General features: G+C 42.0%; 1 protein-coding gene across 4 annotated transcripts in view; it reads left to right on the forward strand.

Annotated features, from left to right (window-relative positions):
* Positions 1–20,773, forward strand: part of CSMD3 (CUB and Sushi multiple domains 3) — a 568,382-nt gene that overhangs the window by 173,561 nt on the left and 374,048 nt on the right. The window lies entirely within an intron of this gene.

Here is a 20,773-nt window from a genome sequence, read left to right on the forward strand (position 1 = left end):
CAAAGGCAGAAAGCCCAGCCAGCAGCCAAACAAAGCCTCAGGTGATGGTTCACACAGCGCAGCAACCCGGCAAAGGGGATGCAGCAAGGAAAACCACCGTCACCTCTCCGCTGGGAAGCGCTGAGCAAAGGCAAGTCCCCAGGCAACGCGGCCGATTTGATTGGCACATGGCATTCAAGCTCCACCCCCCCCAGTCATTCTTAGACTCCTTATTGGGTGAGCAACACAGCCAAGCAACATAGTTGGAGTCTCTCTCCTACCTGGCTGGCAGGGAGGGAGGGAGAGGAGCTGCTTCCTTTGAAACCCGGGAAATTTAAGGGACATCATCAATAAGGGACAGCAGCGGGACACAGTGCTGGGATAAGGGACTTTCCCACCAAATAAGGGACGGTTGACAGCTATGCTATCAAGCCCAGTGTTACGTTCTTGCAGATGCCAACCAAATTCCTCAAATAAGCCCACACGTAGGACAGAAAGTCAGAATTACCCTTGCAGTCAACTGGTATTCAGAAGCATACTGTTTCTGATTCTGGACATAATACACAGCCATCATGACATTGATAGCCTTCTCCTCCATGAATTTGTTTGATCCTCTTCTGAAGCCAGATGGGTGGGGTATAAATAATAAATTATTATTATTATTAAAGCCATTACTGTATCTTGTGGTAGCAAATTCCATAGTTTAATTATGCACCATGTGAATAATAAAAAAGTCTGCCTTGGACCTTCCAAGGTTTGTTTTCATTGGACGGCCCCAGGTGCTAGTATTGCAAGAGTTGGGATAAAAATCTCTTTATAACATATAAAAAGGCATGCTGTTTAGGGGAAATTGCTTGCAAAAAAAAGTGAATAGCATGCAGTGTTGCATACAAATTGTTTATATTATGGAAAATGCAATTTTTTATTTTTTTTTTTAAAAGGAGTGGACTTTTTATTTTTAAAAATCATGAACTGGTGAATAAAGGTGGCAAACCTAAGGTTGGGAAAACTGGGAGGAATGGTTAAAACAATATTGAAACCTTTTAAAGACCCGAAACACTTTGGCAAGGACTTCTTGGGTGTTTCCCAAATGGTGCACATATAATCCATTGAACAGCTTGAGAATCTGTTGATATGCAAATAGTTTGAAGTCCTTCCCCTTATTGGTTGCTGATACTCTCGAAAAATGCTACCCACTTTGTTTCTCTGCTTCTATCAGTGCAAGGTGAGAAATGATTTCTATTTTATGACTTGCATTTCATAGCAGTATGTTATTTAGTATCTAGGGATTGCTTTATATTTTGTGGCACTACACACACTTTATTCGCTTTCTCTTTATGTGGCAGACATTTTATAGCTGTAATAAAATGAAATTTAAATTCGTTCTACAATGGTAGCATATTGACAAACAAAAAATGCACTCTCTTGTTCTTTTTCTTCTTCCAGAAACTTTTCAAATATGGGAAAAGCAGAGCAAAAACAAGCTTTAATGTCAAAATGTTGCCTGGTTTGGGCTAGCTAGTTTATCATAAAGAATGCAGAGAAATGCCACTTTGTATCCCAACACTGAGCTGTTAATTTGGAGCAATGTGACACTTCCCTTCCATTAACCAATTGTAACTGAAGTCAAGTTGGACCTTTAACTCATACTGTTCTAAAGATCTTATACTAGCTTTGGCCAAAACTCTCTTTCCATGAATGGGTCTCTGGATTCTGGAGTTCCAATCATCTGGAACTATGCTTGCAAAATGAGAGCAGAGCATTAGGAATTCTCTGTTGTTTACCACATCTTTGGGTTCCTACAGTTCTTTTATAGTCTGTTTATAGTCTTCTATAGTCCATTTCTCATGTATACTGGTACAGTACAGCACAAAAATGAATATTGATGCCATCATAAGTAAGGATGGACCAAATGGTCTCTCTCATGAAGAGACCAGGAGGGCTGCATTTGGCCCCTTGGTCTGAGATTGTCCACCTCTGGTTAATATCTACCAGTTCTTGTTTATTGTTTTAGTCTTTTGTAATCTTGTACACCTCCTTCTGGCAACTCCTGCAGCCAAGCTGGTGCCAAACATATTGTTCTGCTTTCCTTTGCACTACCAGTGAGGCGGAGAGAGGGGTCTTGTCATCTGGGCAGCCCAGGACCTCCATACACACTGCCCAGACTTGCACACCTTGGAAGGTCACTTAGGTGCTGCTAACGCATCAGTTTAACTTCACCCCCAGAGATGCACTCCATTGTCTCTCAAGACAGAATACTTCTGTAGTTAGAAATTGTAATTTTTATTATTAATAAAGAAAAGAATGGGTTCGACATGTACAAAACACCTCAGGAAAGTTTTGCTACTCTTAAATAAACTGTTTCTGTTTCTCATTAAATTCGTCATGTTTTACATGAGTGGAAACCTCTTTTTTAAAAAAATAATAATAATGATGTTTAGATTTGACTTCCTTGATAAGAAATATTTAAAATTGCACACCACATCAAAAGTCTTTGGACCGAAGAGCGACTTCATACCTTCCAACATGTCACCACAGAAAACCAGGATTTGCATTTTCTGGGATGTGCTCCCGTGTGAGTCACATGACCCATGCAAGATCATGGCCAAAAGGACACGTGTCTTTGGGGGCCATGGCACCCAAAATACATGTTTTGGGGTACTGTGCTCTTGAGAGCACAACCCCCAAAACGGGATGTCCCCATTTAATCAGGACAGTTAAGGAGCATGCAATTTATACATTTGTTCTGTTTGGGAATCAGTTTACTGTATGTAGAAGTGACTTCTGAATGTGCGATAATTGTCTGCAACTTGGAAAACTATATGTTGTTTTTAAAATGTTCCTTTCATACAGATGCTTCTAATTTTCTGACCTGATGTTACATTTTGTTCTTTGGCGAGGGAGTCAGTGAGCTTTACAGTTTCTTCTCTTCCTCCTCCCCCATTAGCGATAGAACCTTTCCCATTAATCCTATAAGCCCTGATAACCATGGGTGTTCCTTCCTCCATATCTTAATTTTGACTTTTTCTCAGCTGTTGTTTAAAGAATTCCAGTGGATTACAGGCTCCTTTAAGCTTAAGAAGGCCAAGGGGGCACAAATTATTTTGGCAAGGTTGAATTTTAGCATAGTTCCGTCATTTTAACTATTTATTGACTTTAAAGGCATTGGAATTTGCAGAAGCTGCTCAGTCAGGGTTTCTTATGTGTTTGCCTGTCGTATTTTGGAAGTAGCAATCTTCCCGACTAGTTATTTTCTTGTCTTTGCTGCAAAGAATAATCTACTTTAAAATACTTTTAGTTTATGATTAACTCTGCCCTAGTTGTCATTTTAACCCACTTTAGTATTTAATGCCCCAGAACTAAGCATATACTTTCTCGGCCATCTAGTTAGCTTATTTATTTGGAGTATGTAGCTTGTCAGTTAGAAAGGCTTGCAGGCCACTGTATTGTAAAGGCTTGAGATTGATAATGGCATTCTTGTTATGCTACCATATCAGCTTCAAATAAAGACCTCTCCCAATGGACCTGGACCCTCAAGGTGCCCACTCTATGGAGGGTGGCAAGCCTTTTCAGCTGTGACACTCCATATGTAGAATTCTTTCCCTAACAAGATCTGTTTGGTGCCCTCATGAACATATGATTGGCAGCAGGTTAAAATCTGTGTGGCAGGTTTGTGGGTACAGCAGGAATAACACACATTTAAACAATGGTCTTGGGTGAAAACACACCACAACTCTGATTACAGAGCAGGTAAGCAGGGTTGGCATGGCAGTAGGGCAAGGAAGAGATCATCATTCCACTCAGTGCTTGCTGTTGAAATGGAATTCTGCCTGATGGTTGGAAAGCACCCAAGGCGCTTGGGGAATTGATCTGTATCAGACCAATGCGTGGTGCAGATCAAACATCCACGATCCCCCTGTGCAACCATGAGAGGTGTTTAGGCAAGGCTAGGCCCCATCCGGCTAGGGATGTGCCTTGACCTTATCCTCCCTCAGATCCCTTAAGCCTCCCTGTTATGTACTGAGTTGAACAGGATCCAAAATGCAGCAGTCTGATTGGTCCTAGAACAATAGGATCCAAACTGCAGCAGTCTGATTGGTCCTAGAACAATGGGATTCAGAATGCAGCAGTATGATTGGTCCTAGAACAATGCAGCAGTATGATTGGTCCGCAGGAGCCACCCAATCCAGCTCCAGGTGGAAGTGAATCCACAACCTGATTGGCCTACAGGAGAATCCCGGAATTAGCCAATCACGCGCAGCCCATTGTGTAAATAATGTATATAAAGCAGATATTTGGGGGAACTTTCATTCCTCCTCACCACTATGAGCTGAATAAAGAGCATGAAATCCACTCTCGACTCCGAGTACTCCTACTGCTCAATGCCATTTCCACACAGTATTGTGACAAAATATTAAGCTCGCTTAACAGAGTGATACACTCGTTGAGGGAAAAGGGTGGGTGGGGAATCTCCCAACTTAGAGCCAATTGAGGTTGGGAGTTAAAATTATTTTCCAGCCTGGTTAACTGGTGGTCCCGCTAATAAACTGAATGCATCTTAACACTGCTTTAGAGGCACAGGTTTGGGCAGCTCTCTACGGAGAGTTTGAAATTTGCTTTTCCGTGCATCCTTGTAGTCCCAAGCTGGTTGGTTACTGGGCTTCAGAAACCTGATGAGAAATAGATCACAGGTAGAAGGACTATTGTGTCAAATTTCAATAGGAAAAGCCCTAATAGCAAAATGCCACCTGCTGAGAAGGAACAGGCACAGCGCTGCTTCTGTGCTTCCTAGAGGCATCTGGTTCACCAAAAAGGGACTGTGCATTCATCTGATCTTTTGGGGCTCTTCTTATATCCTTCTGGGTACTTCTGCACTTCAGTGTGATTGGAACTTGCCTTAAAAATCAGATATAGCTTGTCACACCCACACCATGCATTTAAAGCACTCTTACAGCAGTTCAACAATCAGAGAATTATGGGAACTGCAGCTTGTTAAGGGTGCTGTGAATTGTAACTCTATGGGTGGGTCTCCTATCAACCCTCAGCACCCCCAAAAGCCTACAGCCCCCAGGATTCTTTGTGGGATACCATGGTTGTGAAAGCAGCATATGTATGGTGCAGACACGACCATTTCCTTGTTTTTCCCTTCCCAAATGGTTAAACATACTGTTTCCCAGTAGCCCTTTCCCTTCCTCATCAGGTCACTGCTTCCTCATCAGGTCACTCTGTTCACAGCCAAAAGAGGTGAACAGAGACAAAAACCCAGTGGTGTTATGTGACAGTGAACTATCAGAGAGATTTCTTTCTCTAATTATGTCCATAGCAATAAAAAACAGTATTCTGTGATTTTGTTGGTTGGCTGTACATCAAGGGAGTGCCCTGGCCATTGAGACAATCCTGTTTTAACAAGCAAAGCATTTCCCTTAATTCGACAAAAGGAAGCCAACATGCAGGCTAGCTGCCATCTCCAATTTTGTCTCTAGAGAAAGAACTAATATTCCAGTTGGCCCACACTCTTCTGGAGCTGCTGAGCAAGATAAGCTGATCCTCAAGCAATGCTTGCCCTTTAGACTGGCATTTGTCAAGTTAGTGCCATTTCATTTTCCAGCTGTATCAACTCCCCATCTGCTCATACACCTCTTGTCCACAGAATAAACATCACTGTCAAGGTAAATACAACCTGCCAACCCTCCTCTTTGAAAGGTATCTGATCTATTCCTTTTCCATTCACTTTTGAGCCACATTGACCCCTGCGTGAGCTGGCTTTCCGTCTTGTACAGCTTCACCTCAAGCCAGACTGCCAATCCTAATCAATACCTGCATGTAGGTAGATAAATCTCACCTTCTAACAGCTAAGTACAGATTATTGAATTGTTTTGGTTGTAGCAGCTAAGGCCCACTCTCTACTCAGAGTAGACACACCCATAAATTAATTCCAGTGGGTCTGCTCTGAGCAAGAGTTATTCGGATGCAGCCCGTTATATATTTATACATAATGTTATAGAATTTTCAGACTGCTTACACTTACTGTTTATTATATTGTATTGTATGAATTATTCCATTTATACCCCACCATTCCTCCAAGGAGCTCAAGGTGGTGTGCATAGTATTTCCCTCCTCCATTTTATCATCAAAACAACCCTGTGAGGTAGGTTGGTCTGAGAGACTGTGGCTGGCCCAAGGTCATGCAGTGAATTTCATGACTGGGTGGAGTCTACAACCTTGGTCTCCCACGTTCAAGGCTGACACTCTCCAGCAGGCAAGAGTTCAAATCCAAAGTTAGCAGCTGCTAAGTCCAAAGTGCCAGAGGCAGAAGAAATATAGTTCTAATTTATTTATTGGGGGACAGGGGGGACTTAGAGACTATATCATAGCAGTGTACAACAACAAAAATACAATAAATAAAACTGATGAAAACAAAATTTCCAAAAGAAAAGTGATACTGCCTATAAGTTCACTCATCTTTCTCTGAAGATCGGTAGAAATAGGATAATTTTAGCACCTGACAAAACATGTACAATATCAATGCCTGTCTAGCTTCAATGGGCAGTGTGTTCCACAAGACAGGGTTTTAGATTAGGTAATCTAAAAACTAGGAGGCAAGGCAAAATGGTTCCAGAAGGTAGCAGTCCAGAAGCAAAATACCATACAGGATTCTCTAGAGTAGCTTTCCCCAGCCAGGTGCCCTGCCAGATGTTTTGGACTAAAATTCACATCAGCTCCAGCCAGCAACAGCTGGAGGGCACCAGGTTGCCAAAGGTTGCTCTAGAGGTTTAAGTCTGACATAGCAGTTATGTAAGTGTGCTATAATGGCTCTCCAGAGATTGTAGTCATCCCAGCTGTGCTAATAAGATACAGTACATTTCCCCAGGCAATTATCTGGGTACTGCTGCAGAACAACAGAGGTCAAGCTGGTATTTCCCTCTGCCTGACTGCTGCCCTGGCATAGCGCAGAATAAGGACCCTAGTGCCTGCTGCTTGATTCCTTGGGATGAGGCCCTTCCAACCTTACAGGAATTCTTCCTGAGCAATCCGAAGTGTTTTGAGGTACTGAGCCTGAAAATCAGTTGTAGATTGATAATTTATTTCAACAGATGTGATCAGAGGGAGGGAGAAAACACAGCTCCAGGTAGCAATCTGTATCAATTCACAGTGCCCCAGAATTGGATTGGCTTCTCCAAGTGTAATTTGTATCCACATCAAAGCGCTTGGACATTAAGTTACTTCTTGAGGTAGTGTACATTTTGTCCTTGTAATGTTCCTTCATGAGTTGAGCCAATTGACCATCTGCTGTAGAATTATTTCTTAAAATAAAGCCCCTTTATCCTCAGAAACAATGTAAAGCTCATGAAACACCTCCTTCTTGAATGTTTTTGTTTACATTTTCTTAATGAGGGGACGAGCCCAGAGCAGGGACTCATTCAGAGATGTGATGTGCAAGCTCTTCTAAATTCAGTTAACCGTTCAAAGCAGTAATTGATCGGAAGGAGACAAGCCCAACCATTAGGCAGAATGAGGCAGCTGCCTCAAGCAACAGTGACAGGGGTTACACAGCAGAGGCAAGGATGACAGGAGTTTGCCATACAGCCAACCCTGCACTTCCTCAGCTACCCTGCTGCCTTCAAGGTTGGTGGAGGATACCACACCTGGCACAAGTGTTAGCATACAATTCAACTGCAAGTCTCGTTAGCTGCTGAACATGGAAACATCAGCTGTGTTCTGAAGTGTTAAGCCCAGTGTGTGTAGTGGGAGCACCATTTGGTCTTAATTGCAGGCAACAAAGTCTTGGTCTGGTACAGAAAGAAGGCAAGGGAAGTAGCAGACAGTGCTAATATGGGTGTATCCCAGTTATTTAAAAATAAATTACAATGCTTGCTATAACTGTTCGGCAGAACATTGGCCTGACAATTACATCTTGCTTACGGTACCTTTATGACTATGGTATTTTTGTCCTAGGTGAAATCTCCTTACATGTATGAGTGGATAAAGAGGACAATTTTAGTACATGTAATACACACCTGCATGCGAGGAGTGGTAATATCCTGACTACACACCAGCAAAATGCAGATGACCAAGGGGTCCCTAAAACAGTTTGATTTTGTATCTTTTCATATTACAAATATTTTTGTTCCACACTCCAGTCATTTTTCTAGGCTGGTTACAACTACTAAGTGTTCCAAACAGGGTTATGAAATACCCAGAACATCCCAGCTATAAAGCACTATCAGTGACAATTTAAAGAATAATTTCATCCTGATAACACTGTGGATTTAATAACTTCTTTAGGCATTAGGTAAACGAAAGCCCAGAGAAAATGTAGGCTTACGTTGTATGGTCATTTTAAAAAAAACATACGAATTATCCATTCAGTTCCAATGGACCTGCAGTATGACAGTTCGTTTTATGATTGTATTTGCAATGGTGTTTGCATGCCTTCTGCAGTGAAGATGCCCTTTTAAAACATGGGGGAAAGGCACACCCATTCTTCTAAATGCATTGAAAATGTAAGTACTAGAGGAGAGATGAGACTAGATTATTGTATAAAGTTGATTTCTTGGAAAGAAAGAGATTCCCGTGGAGACATAAATATATGCTACACAACAACACATTGAATAATGGAATGCTGGTGATAAACTGCTTGTGTCCACATTAAAATAGTTGTCTCTGCTACCTACAAAGATTTTACATTGCAGAGTTAACATTTCAGCTCACAGAATGAAAAACTAACACAACAGATGAAGACAAATGAACTGATTAAAGTCACAGCTGCCTCCACTAGGTAAGAAAACAGGCAAATATTATCCTGCCGTTTCAAAGGATACTACTTCAGAGCTTCTCTGATTGTGACATTTATTTTAAAATCCCTTTTTAAAAGATACAAAATGAGCTATACTATGCACGTTGATTCAGTATTCCCAGTGCTTCAAATTGGTTACAATATCAAATTTCCAATTTTTGACATTTAAGCTAAGATTATAACAGGTACAGAAATTCCAGGTTTGGCACATTCAGCATTCCCACCCACCCCAGAAGATGTTTTAACCTTACTGACAAAATATTAACAAAAAACAGGATCATGCATGCAACCCACTGACATTAGGTAAAGGGGAAAAGGCTATGGAGGCAACACATACCAATTTAGGCTATTGAAATACCTATCCCATACCAATTTAGGCTATTGAAATACCTATCCCATTACTATCTGTTGTGACTTGCAGCAGCCAGCTATTTCATCACCTGATACCTGATCTCTTAGCCTAGGTGTGAAGAATCTGTAGACTAGGAATGGGGGAGAAATCCAATTCAGTTTCCATTTGAAAGCAAACTTAGTGAATTTGCACTTAGCAAAACAACACACAAACATCAATGTCACCACCCTTCAAAATTTGTACTTGTCTGACTCTTGTAAGAAATAATAATAATCTGAATTTTGCAATGCAATTCTCCAGCCAGGTACAAGAATGCATATACTTGGGCAACATGCAAATAGTAATCCACATATTAGAGAAAATAATCTACAAAAAATGCATTATATTAGTGGGTTATGCTTTGCAAAAATGTGTATATTAGGAAAAGATGCATACAAAAATGTGTGTACTAAGATACATTTGCACTAAAATGCTAATGAATTTCCAGGATGACTTTAAAAAAAAGAAAAGAAAACTGATGTGTACATGTGGAAAACCAGGTTTAAGATTTGGAAAAATTAGAAATTGAGAGAAACTGAAATTGACAGATTGACCCATCACTACTGTGGACCTCCAGGTATTCTTGGACTCCAGCTCAGATCAGCCAATTGGTCAGGGATAACTGAACTTGTAGTCCAGCAACATCAGGATGTCTGTAGGTTCTCCACTCTTGCCTTAACTGGAGATGCTATAAAGTGAACCTTGGAATTTTTGCATGCAAAGCTTTTTCTCTACCACTGAGTTTATGGTTCCCCACTGATGTTTTCAATGAAGCAATGCAGAAAATATACATGAATATCGTTTCTGAAGACAAAAAATGTATTTCTGGAGTTGCAGATAAGACTACAGAATATGACAGTGTCTTTCTCTGATTCATCTGTAAGAGGAGTTTGGTCCACAACTGGGTGGGGAACTTCAATGAGTTGCATTTATACAAGGTCTGGTTATTCCAAAGGATTTTCACTGCCCGCCAATTGCAGGATCTGTTTGAATTTCCCTCAGTGCTGAAAAGGGTTCTGAGCTCTGAGATTGTGCACAGTCCTCAGCAGATCACTAGGCTAAGTCCCAACCTCAATTGGGTAATGAGTTTTCTTATTGAAACCCTTAAGTCTCTAATGCAACAACTTCCTGTGAAGCCACTTGCCATTCCAGATGCAAGATGCTTAATTTGACTGTCAGTTAATCTTTCTAGCTTGCTAGCTCGTGAATTTCTTCATTCTTAATCGTTCTGTGTCATTACGCCAAGAACACTTCTCCACGCTCTATTCTTCTATGAGATTTAAAGACTCAGCATTATGTTCCTAAAGCTTTTATTCCCTAGTTGTGGTAACAATAGTCCAGGTGGCAGCCAGCCTTCTTGTTCTGTTTCTCCATTGTGCAATCAGTACTGCATCCCACAGAAATTGCCATTTCATGCAACGTGACCTCGGTTGACAACCAAAATAATATGATTTCTTTTGGATGTCTTTTTGCATGCCTTCTGCTTATTTTCACGTGCTGGAAATTTACAGAACCACAGATCACCCCTGTGCATATGATAAATGATTCTAGGTCAGTATTGATATTGCAAGTTCTCAGGCACTGAAACAACTCTTCTGCTGAAATTGTATAAATCTGTAACACTGAAAGCCAAAGTCTGATGTTGACTACAAAGTATGGATGATCTGATAACAAAAATTATAGCAAACTTCTTGAACTTGGGTTACTTATCCTAGACTGCATTCAGCTAAAGCTAGTAGCCATTGGTTACCATGTGCCTTTCCTATAAGGCAGTACTGCAGCCTGGCCAGCTATACTGCAGGCTAGGATACAAGCACTGCTACACTGCGAAATGTGTTGATAGGTTTTACTACAGCTAATCATTTTGCAGGGCGGTGGGGAAGCTTATTTCCCATTTAATACCATTACATATTTTCCATGTCATCATGGACCTGGAACAGATTCTTCAAGGGACCCTGATAGAATTCTATAGCTCCATTTTAGCCATGCTGCAAAAATGGCTTTATTGACCTGCAAATTGTTTTTAACTACAGTTTCTTTGGGGAAATGTTCTGCATCATTTCTCTATTGCTGCTGGTTGTATTCCTATATATTGGGATCCGGGTGGCACTGTGGGTTAAACCACAGAGCCTAGGGCTTGCTGATCAGAAGGTTGGCGGTTCGAATCCCCGCAACGGGGTGAGCTCTCGTTGCTCGGTCCCTGCTCCTGTCAACCTAGCAGATCGAAAGCACACAGTGCAAGTAGATAAATAGGTACTGCTCCAGAGGGAAGGTAAACGCCATTTCCATGTGCTGCTCTGGTTCGCCAGAAGCAGCTTAGTCATGCTGGCCACATGACCCAGAAGCTGTACACCGGCTCCCTCGGCCACCAAAGTGAGATGAGCACCGCAACCCCAGTCATTCGCGACTGGACCTAATGGTCAGGAATCCCTATATTCCTATATACCTTGAGAGGTATCATCTCATACATGTTTTCCCTCATTCTCTTAGCAAAGGTGGGGAATCTGCTGAGGGCCACATTCTGTCAGGCTTTATATATTATGGGCCGCATGCAGTGAGGCCGATGGTCAGGGGCACCCCCTTTCTCTTTGCCACCAACTTTTATTTCCTCTGCCCTGCTCTCTGCTATCCCTTCTCTCCCCCCTCTCTCTTTCACCCCCTTTCCACTTCAAATTACTTCAAGACTCTTCGTTGTTTGAGCTCCAACAAACTTAAAAGGGTATCCCTTTATAAGTCTTAGATCAATTCAAAGCGCCATGTGTTGAATTGTGCTAATGTGTTTTTAAATATTGTTCCAAGTTGCCTTGAGTACAGATTTCCAATTGAAAGGTAACTTTAAACAATAGCCAGTGAGTTGATAGTATATGGGTGCTGGACAACCCAGTGGGAAGGGAAAAGAACATTTATCAGTGAGAGCCAGATAACAGTGTCCAAGGCACTGAGTAACCAGGTCAGCAGCATATAGGTGAAGCCTAATTGGTTGGTCATACATTTTATATTTCTGGATTTATATATCCAAGTTATGCAATCAACCTTTGTTGCACAAAACAGTTACATAAATGCAATTCTTAGTGTACCTGAACATTTGCCCTTCTTCCTTCCTTCTCTCTTCATCACCTTCCCCTACTCCCATCCCACCATCTCTCTCACGGATGGCATAAGGCCCATATCTTAAAATGAGTTCAGGTATTACTTGCACTATTTAACAAAATGCATTTTTTTGAATTATTATTTTTTTTGTAAACAGATGATTACCCTGTTTGTGTGTGGCATTTTGAAAACGGAAAAGACGATCAATCATGATAGGTGTAATTAAAGCCTTTTCACAGCAACCAGAGGATCCATTTTTAATCCATTTTTTCAAGGTACTAAAATAGACATGTAAACCTGCTGCATTGCAGTTTCGAGGCTTTGCATTTATCAATATGAAATGACTTCACCTGGGGGGAGAAAAGGAACACAAGGAAACAAACTCCAAAAGCAAGACTGAAAATGCGGGCCTTTCTTCTGCAAGTGTAATGTTCACCTTTGTTTAGTCTGGGTTTGGATCTGTGGGTTTTGCCATAAAGAGATGTATGAAGAACTCAGGGTGCGTTCATTCAGGGGTGTTGGGAAGAGAAGGTCCACATAAGCAGCTGGCATGTTGTGAGAAATGGGATCGATAAAGCCTTTCTGTGAAGCTACCAGATTGATGAAATAGAGGATCTGGCTGAGAAATGCCAAACAGCTCCATTCAGGGCCCAGGGAACAGATTTCCTATTGCCTTCTTAACTACTGGACAAAGCAGGGAATGGCAACCTGGGAATCATCATAATCTAACCCCACCACGGCACTGTTGGCTATAAGGTTCCCAGATTGCTTCACTGCTGCAGTCACTGTCACTAAAGGAGACTACCAGGTTGTCATACTGCATGTGCTGACTGCTCAAGTCAACAGTTAAGTACCTGGCACTGGGAGAACACATTGGAGGATGGAAAGTAACTATCTGCTGGGGTCTGATGCTTGCCAAATAGTTGACAGGAAATGTAAACAAGGGTATTATTTGGAAGGTGGTCTTAGGTTGTTCACCTGATCACTGAAGAAAATATGATAGTCCTCTGTGTAATTTGCAGAGGACCACACTTTGCCTTGGTTAGCCTGAAGAACCACCACTTCCCACTTTGAGAGCCAGTGTGGTGTAGTGTTTAAGAGTGGTAGTCTCGTAATCTGGCTAGTCACATGTCTCTGAAGTCTCTCAGCCCCACTCACCTGTTGTTGTGGGGGAGGAAGGGAAAGGAGAATGTTAGCTGCTTTGAGACTCCTTCGGGTAGTGATAAAGCGGGATATCAAATCCAAACTCTTCTTCTTCTTCTCTTCTTTTTGCTTAGAATTGTTAATATGGATCAGTAACTTCTCACTTAGTCATATGCAGAAAGGGTGGGTAAATCCACATTCTTATCATTCATAAACAACCCTGATAGTAAGTACTAAATGGGTGCTGTTGTGCTGCTTATAGCAAATCTATGTTCACTGGGCTGTACACCACTGGGCTGTTAAGGTCAGCACAAAGGCAAAATGAAAACAAGATGTTTCTACCAGCAGTTTCTGGACATAGTATGAATATATTCCATTCCCTAGACTAGTTGGTGGGACACCCATTCCCCCATCCTTGTGTTTCTGATTAGTGTCCTAGCCATCCAATCTTCAGTTGCCCTCATTCTTTCATTCAGGTAATGGGGTCTCTTCCCATTCCAAAACCTGATGTATTGCACTCATTTCCATACTGTCAGTATGGTAAAGAATGCCACCATTTTGTATGCAGAGAGCTTTGTACAGAGTTATTGTTAGTAGCCGGCATGAAGGGAATGTGAAGGATAAGTTAACTCACAAAGTGTAGGAATTTGTGATTTTTTCGGGGGGGAGGGAACTATTTTCATTTTTGAGAAATGTTTTGCCCGACCCAAATTGCTTTATGTGCCCTTTACAACCAGTGCAATAAATTACAGTTTATCATTACTCACCAAATCCAATTTGTAGTGATAAATCATTACAACGGTTAAACAGAGGGCATACATGACTTAATCAATCTCTATTTTAAAGAAAGCAAATGTGATTTTTATATACAATAATTTAAAGGTGGTGCTCTTGTGTTCACCTTTTAAATTAACCAGGCCAAAGTTTAGTGTGCTGATTGCAAATTAGAAATCATAAATTAAACTGTTCACCATCAGACTAAAGTAAACTAAGGGGTAATTTGCACTCTTCTGTCTTAAAGAGGGAACACATATATTTACATTCTTCTGCCTGTTGGGAAACCTGAAGAAGTAACTAGACTTCCATCAATGGACAGGACAGGCAAGAGGGTAGAGGGGCTTGCAGGAGGGACTCAGTTACACAAATTGACAAGCTGGGATGTGTGCAGAGGAGAGCAACTATGACGATCAAGGGTCTGGAAACCAAGCCTTATGAGGAACAGTTGAGGGAGTTGAGTACAGAAAAGAGGAGACTGAGTGGATATATGATAGCCATCTTCAAATATCTAAAGGGCTGTCACATGGATGATGGAGCAAGCTTGTTTTCTTCTCCTCCACAGAGTAGGACCTGAACCAATTGTTTCTAGTTATAATAAAGGTGATTCTGACTAAACACCAGGAGATGGTAAGGTGGTAAGAGTTGTTCAACAGTGGAACAGACTCCCTCAGAAGGCAGTGAACCTTCATTGGAGGTTTTCAAGCAGAGGTTGGATGGCCATCTGTCTGTTGGCTTTTCGCAGTATAGTAGCGCAGAGAGCTTGCTGGGGAGAGCTTGCATTAAAAAGAAGGGACTCAAAAATAACAAACAAGGTTTTAATAAGAAAAACAAAAACTCCTTAAACACTAAATACAAACAAACAAACACGACCCAAACACCAACCCATCCCCAGGGTAAAATGGCAGAGCTAGGTGCTGCTCCTTATATACTGTGGCCAATTCCCAACACAGCTTAATCAAAGCAACTCAGCAGCACCTGATATGCCTCACAGCTGCAAGGCTGGATCTCATTAGTTTACTCTGGCCCTTGCTCTGGCCACTTAAAGGTATACACATTGGGTGAAACAATGATGAACCTTTAGATTTAAAGAAACAGTTCAACATTTCCCCTGCGGTTCATCATTGTGGAACAAAAACATAAAGCATTCTTTGTACATGTTTTTCATGTGTAACCTTTGGAAGTGCTTTAGTAAAAATGTCTGCAATTTGATTGTCACCTGGAACATATTTAAATACAATCATTTCGTCAGCAATTAGTTTCTTTACAAACTGCAAACGTAATCTTAAGACTCTAGTGCGCTGCATATTGGTTTCCGAACATAGGATAGCGAGTCCACTCTGGGAATCAATGTAAACTTTCACTGGTAGTGTTACTTGCATCTGTAGGTCAGCAAATACTTGCATATACCATTCTATATCACGAGTGGCCTGAACGCATCCACATAATTCACTCTCTGTTGTGGAGAGACAAATAATGGTTTGTGTCTGGGACTTCCATTCAAAAGGACAACCGTTATAACAAAACACCATACCAGACACACCCCTGCAATTATTTTAACACAAATCATAATCTTCACCTGGAATTTGTTGAAAACCTCTAGCGACTAATCTCGCCTTGTACCTTACAACTTCATTTTTGTCATTCATTTTAGCTCTATAAACCCATTTTGAATCTATAAGTCTCATATCTGGGGTTTGAGGTACAAGAGACCAAGTGTTATGCTCTTTTAAAGAAGCTATCTCAGAGTTCATAGCTTTATACCAATTTACAGCTTGGTGCTTAGGTAAATTCTGAACATCGTTGTAGCTTTTTGGCTCAAAAATCGCCTTATTGGCATACACAGTATTAAAATGTTCATCTGCAAATCGTTGTGGCTTCTGCCTCTTTCTATCTGAACGTCTCAGTCCGGAAGGAGAGTCAGACTCCTCAGACTTAACAGGACTAAGTGAACTACTAGTTTCAGGTTGTAAACCATCATTGTCAGACTGAAGAGATGCCTGTAGGCTAAGCTCACGGTCAGAAAACTCAAGAGAATCTAACCTCCCCTCGGGTGCCTGTAACTTTAAATCATCAAACAAATTATCAGATTCAACAGGCTTTTTGTCTTCTCTCATTAATTCTAAAGCACCATTTCCTGCTGCTGCTGCTCCTGCTTCCTCTTCTTCCTCTGTTTCATTTATACCATCAGTATCTTGGAAAACAGCAACTCCATTCCAATTTACAGTTTGTATCATGCTTCTGGTAATATGAAATTTGCCAGTTGCTGGTATGTAAATTCTGTACGCCCCCTGCTGGTAGCCCATTAATTTTCCTTGAACACTACGCTCACCCAATTTCTGCTTAGCGGGATAATGCATAATTACATCTGAACCCCAAATTCGTAGGTATTTCAGATTAGGGCGTTTTTTAAACAACTTCTCATAGGGGGTGACATCTAAACCAGAATGATAACTGCGATTTTTAACAAAGCAAAACGCATTGAGCGCTTCAGCCCAAAAATCTTTGGGCAGATTAGCATCGTGCAGATAAGTTTTAACCCCTGCCTGCAGGTCACGCTGCACAACTTCAACAAGCCCATTTTGCCAGGGACTTCGGGGGCAAGATAACTCATGAGTAGTCCCCTGCGCTTCCAGGAATTTCTCAAAATCCTCAGAAACAAATTCCCCGCCCCGGTCAGAAAACAGGTTCTTAATTGGTTTGTTAAAGTGCGTTTTTACCCAGTTGCAAAAAACTTTGTACTTCTCAAATGCTTGGGATTTCTCAGCTATTGCATAAGTCCAACAATATCTACTATACTGGTCTATCAGGGTAAGCCAGTACTTAGAACCTCCTAATGATGGTGGGAGTGGCCCAACTAGATCACAATGTACACGCTCAAATGGCTCAGTTACTTTCCTATCTGAGCACCTACCCTTGCGTGCAACCTTGATCTTATTTTTGCAACAGGACAGACATTGCATAAAGAATTTACATGGTTTTAAGTTGAGGCCAGTAACAATATTCTTTGTCTTAATTACATCAGCAAAATTCAGGTGTCCCAGAAGTCTGTGCACCTCGTGGACACACCCGGAATGTGGCCTTACATTCCTCAACCCCTGGCTTGACTGTGCTGCTCTGCAATTTATAGGCGATTGGGAGTAGGTGCGAAAATACAGCCTATATAAACCATCAGATTCCCGGGCATACAATAGACGTTTGTTCCCCTCAAAAAACTCACACATTGAATTTAAGAAACGCACAGTTATACCTTGACGAGCAAAACACCTTACTGATAATAAATTGTCTACTGATGGGCAGTAAATGCAGTTTGCTATCGTAATGTTTAAAGAGTCAAGTTTAACAGTACCTCTGCCAAGCGACTGCAAGACTTGTGAATTGGCTAAATGTACATTACCAATTTCCTCTTCGAAAGAAATAAACAAGCTTCGATCGTTGCAAACGTGCTGAGACGCACCTGAGTCCACAACAAAAGACTTCCACTTGGCACCTTTAAGTCTTTTACGACCTGTTGTCCAAGCATGAAAAGCTCGTGGCTCGTTTCTGTCTTTACGGTACGATGTCGGCTGCTGGGCTGACGACCGTGACTGACGAACAGAAACAGTCTTGGGAGTACTTTGCTTTCTTTTGGATCTGCAGTCCTTTGCAAAATGTCCTTGCTTATTGCAGAACCAACAACGCCTTGCAGCTTTAAATGCAGTCGTATCACCACAAGTTTGCATATGGCGTTCCTCATTACTTCTGGAAATAGGAGTGCTTATGGCACAAGCCTCCCTTCTGTCCAGCTCGCCCATTAATCTTGCCGTTACCCCTTCCACAGTTAATTGTGCTGGTGGAACAGCAGATATCTGGCTAGCTATACCATCAAAGTCCTCATTAAGGGAACAAAGGATGATAAAAACATACTGAATATCAGGTATCTCCATGTCCCTTCGAATTAATTCGCAGCGTATTGCCTCCAGACGTCTCAAGTGTGCTGCCAAATCACCACCAGGCTGCAACTTCGTCTGGTACAACTGCTTGAAATACGTCAATGCAGACGCTGACTCTTTTCTAATATGCACTGCTGCAAGACTGTCCCACATTTCTTTGGCAGTTTTCTTATTTCTTATATAAACTACTTGCTGGTCGCTGACTGCCAAATTAATTATCGCCCTGGCTTTCGCATCTCCTTTCGACCAAGCATCAGTTACAGGGTCAGGAGGGTCTTTAGTTACATAGGTCCATAAATCTCTAGAGGTCAAAAGCGCCTCCACCCGAAAAGACCATAAACTATAGTTCTCATCTGTTAGCTGTGGGAAGACCAGAGCCTTCTCCGCTTCAGGAACCCGGTCAACCATTCTGGAACTCTTCCAGACCCACAAAAAACTACGCTAACAGGAGAAGGAGTTTTCAAACCTTTCTCAGAGTCCAAAAATATGCAGTCATCCACTCAGCAGCTGGGCCCATAACCAAAGATGTTGGCTTTTCGCAGTATAGTAGCGCAGAGAGCTTGCTGGGGAGAGCTTGCATTAAAAAGAAGGGACTCAAAAATAACAAACAAGGTTTTAATAAGAAAAACAAAAACTCCTTAAACACTAAATACAAACAAACAAACACGACCCAAACACCAACCCATCCCCAGGGTAAAATGGCAGAGCTAGGTGCTGCTCCTTATATACTGTGGCCAATTCCCAACACAGCTTAATCAAAGCAACTCAGCAGCACCTGATATGCCTCACAGCTGCAAGGCTGGATCTCATTAGTTTACTCTGGCCCTTGCTCTGGCCACTTAAAGGTATACACATTGGGTGAAACAATGATGAACCTTTAGATTTAAAGAAACAGTTCAACACTGTCATGGGTGCTTTAGTTGAGATTCCTGCGTTGCCGGGGGATGGAGTAGATGTTCCTCAGGGTCTCTTCCAACTCTACAATTCTATGATTCTATAAAGTGGAACTTTGGCAGATACATTTTTGGCAGAAGAGGAAAAATAAAGAGCTGACCAAGCAATCACTGTAATTTGGCTGAAAGTCTATCCTGAATAGGTCAAGTCATATTTGGGAGAAAGCGATAATCGGAAATCACATTCTGGAAGGCGGAATTTTAAATTCTCTGACTAATTACGCTCACACAGAAGTGAAAGGAGACTGGGATCTTGAAAGTATTTTGTCATAAGAGACACTTTATCTTAAGATAAAAGCGAGGGCTTCTTTAACACTAATGCCTAACCATTATGGGATTAAGAAGACAAGCAGTGTGCTGCTGAAATTTTGCTGTCCTCTTTCTTTTTGCATTTGTGTCATGTGCAAAGTCTCTTATGAGATGAACTAATACAGCATGAACCACATCAAATACTAGATTTTACAATGTTCTTTGCTCACGTATTTTTTTTCCAATTTTAAAACTGGCATTAATAGTTTAGTTTACTGTGTTTGCTGTTCTTAGAGCCATTGTTTTGAACTAGATGAAGAGACCTGGATTTAAATTAGATTACCTTAGTGTAGTCATTATCTCTCAAGTTACTATTACAAAACCCCAAGCCAGGATTCCTGATATCTTGGTCCTAATAAATCGGGTATTAGACTATGTACTGCTGCTGCTATGTGAGGCTATGGATTCCCCTACCTGGCATGACTATGGGGGTATTATGATGATCTCTTGCACTTCAAAATTTACCACCGGCCTTTGGGAGTGGTGAGACTAGAAATGTAATGGATAAGTAAGAGTGCTCAGATATCATAACAACATGAGAATATCAGAAGAGCTTGCTGGATCAGGCCAATGGCTCATCTAGTCCACCATTTTTTCCTCGCAGTGGCCAGCCAGAAGTCTGTGGGAAACCAGCAAGCAGGAATTGAGCACAGGAACACTCTCCCGTCCGGTGGTTTCCAGCAACTGGTATTCAGAAGCATTACTGCCTCCAACTGTGGTGGCAGAGCATAGCCATCGTGGCTAGTAGGCATCGATAGCCTTTGCCTCCATGAATTTGTCTAAATCCCAGTGACGTAGCGTGGGTTGTCAGCACCCGGGGCAAGGCAAGTAATTTGCGCCCCCTAACCCGGGGCAAGGCAAGTAATTTGCTCCCCCCCCGCTGCACTGTCCCTCCCCCAGATAGTCCCTCGCTCTCTCTCCGCACCGCACCGCACGCCTGGCACCCTCCCCTCCACAGTGGGTGGCGACCCGGCGGCTCGGATCGGATTCGCACAGCCAGCACTGCAGTGAGAGAGAGTGAGTGAGCCAGGTAGGGGCAGAGAGCTGCGAGTGCGAGCGTGCCCCCCCCCAGATGTTGCGCCCGGTGCGGCCGGCCCCCCCTGCACCCCCCACGCTACGCCACTGCTAAATCCTCATTCAGAAATTTCCTTATGCAACTCCTCCTCTCCACATCAAGGCACACATGGCTTGGGATTTGGAGTTCCGATGTGCAGAAAACATGACATTTAGAGAGGCTTGTGCTCCCAGCATCTCACGCTGTGGATATAAATCACCGGGGCCCAACAACAGCAATGCAATTATTTTCATATTTTAAATCTTTTCCTAGATTTACTTTTCAGAACTGGGACCCCAAGGGTCATACAATAAAGAGCTGAGTGTAGTCTGGAGTCTCATCCTTGAATGC

Source organism: Podarcis tiliguerta, assembly GCF_965153285.1.
Source record: "Podarcis tiliguerta genome assembly, chromosome: 7".
Taxonomy (NCBI): domain Eukaryota; kingdom Metazoa; phylum Chordata; class Lepidosauria; order Squamata; family Lacertidae; genus Podarcis; species Podarcis tiliguerta.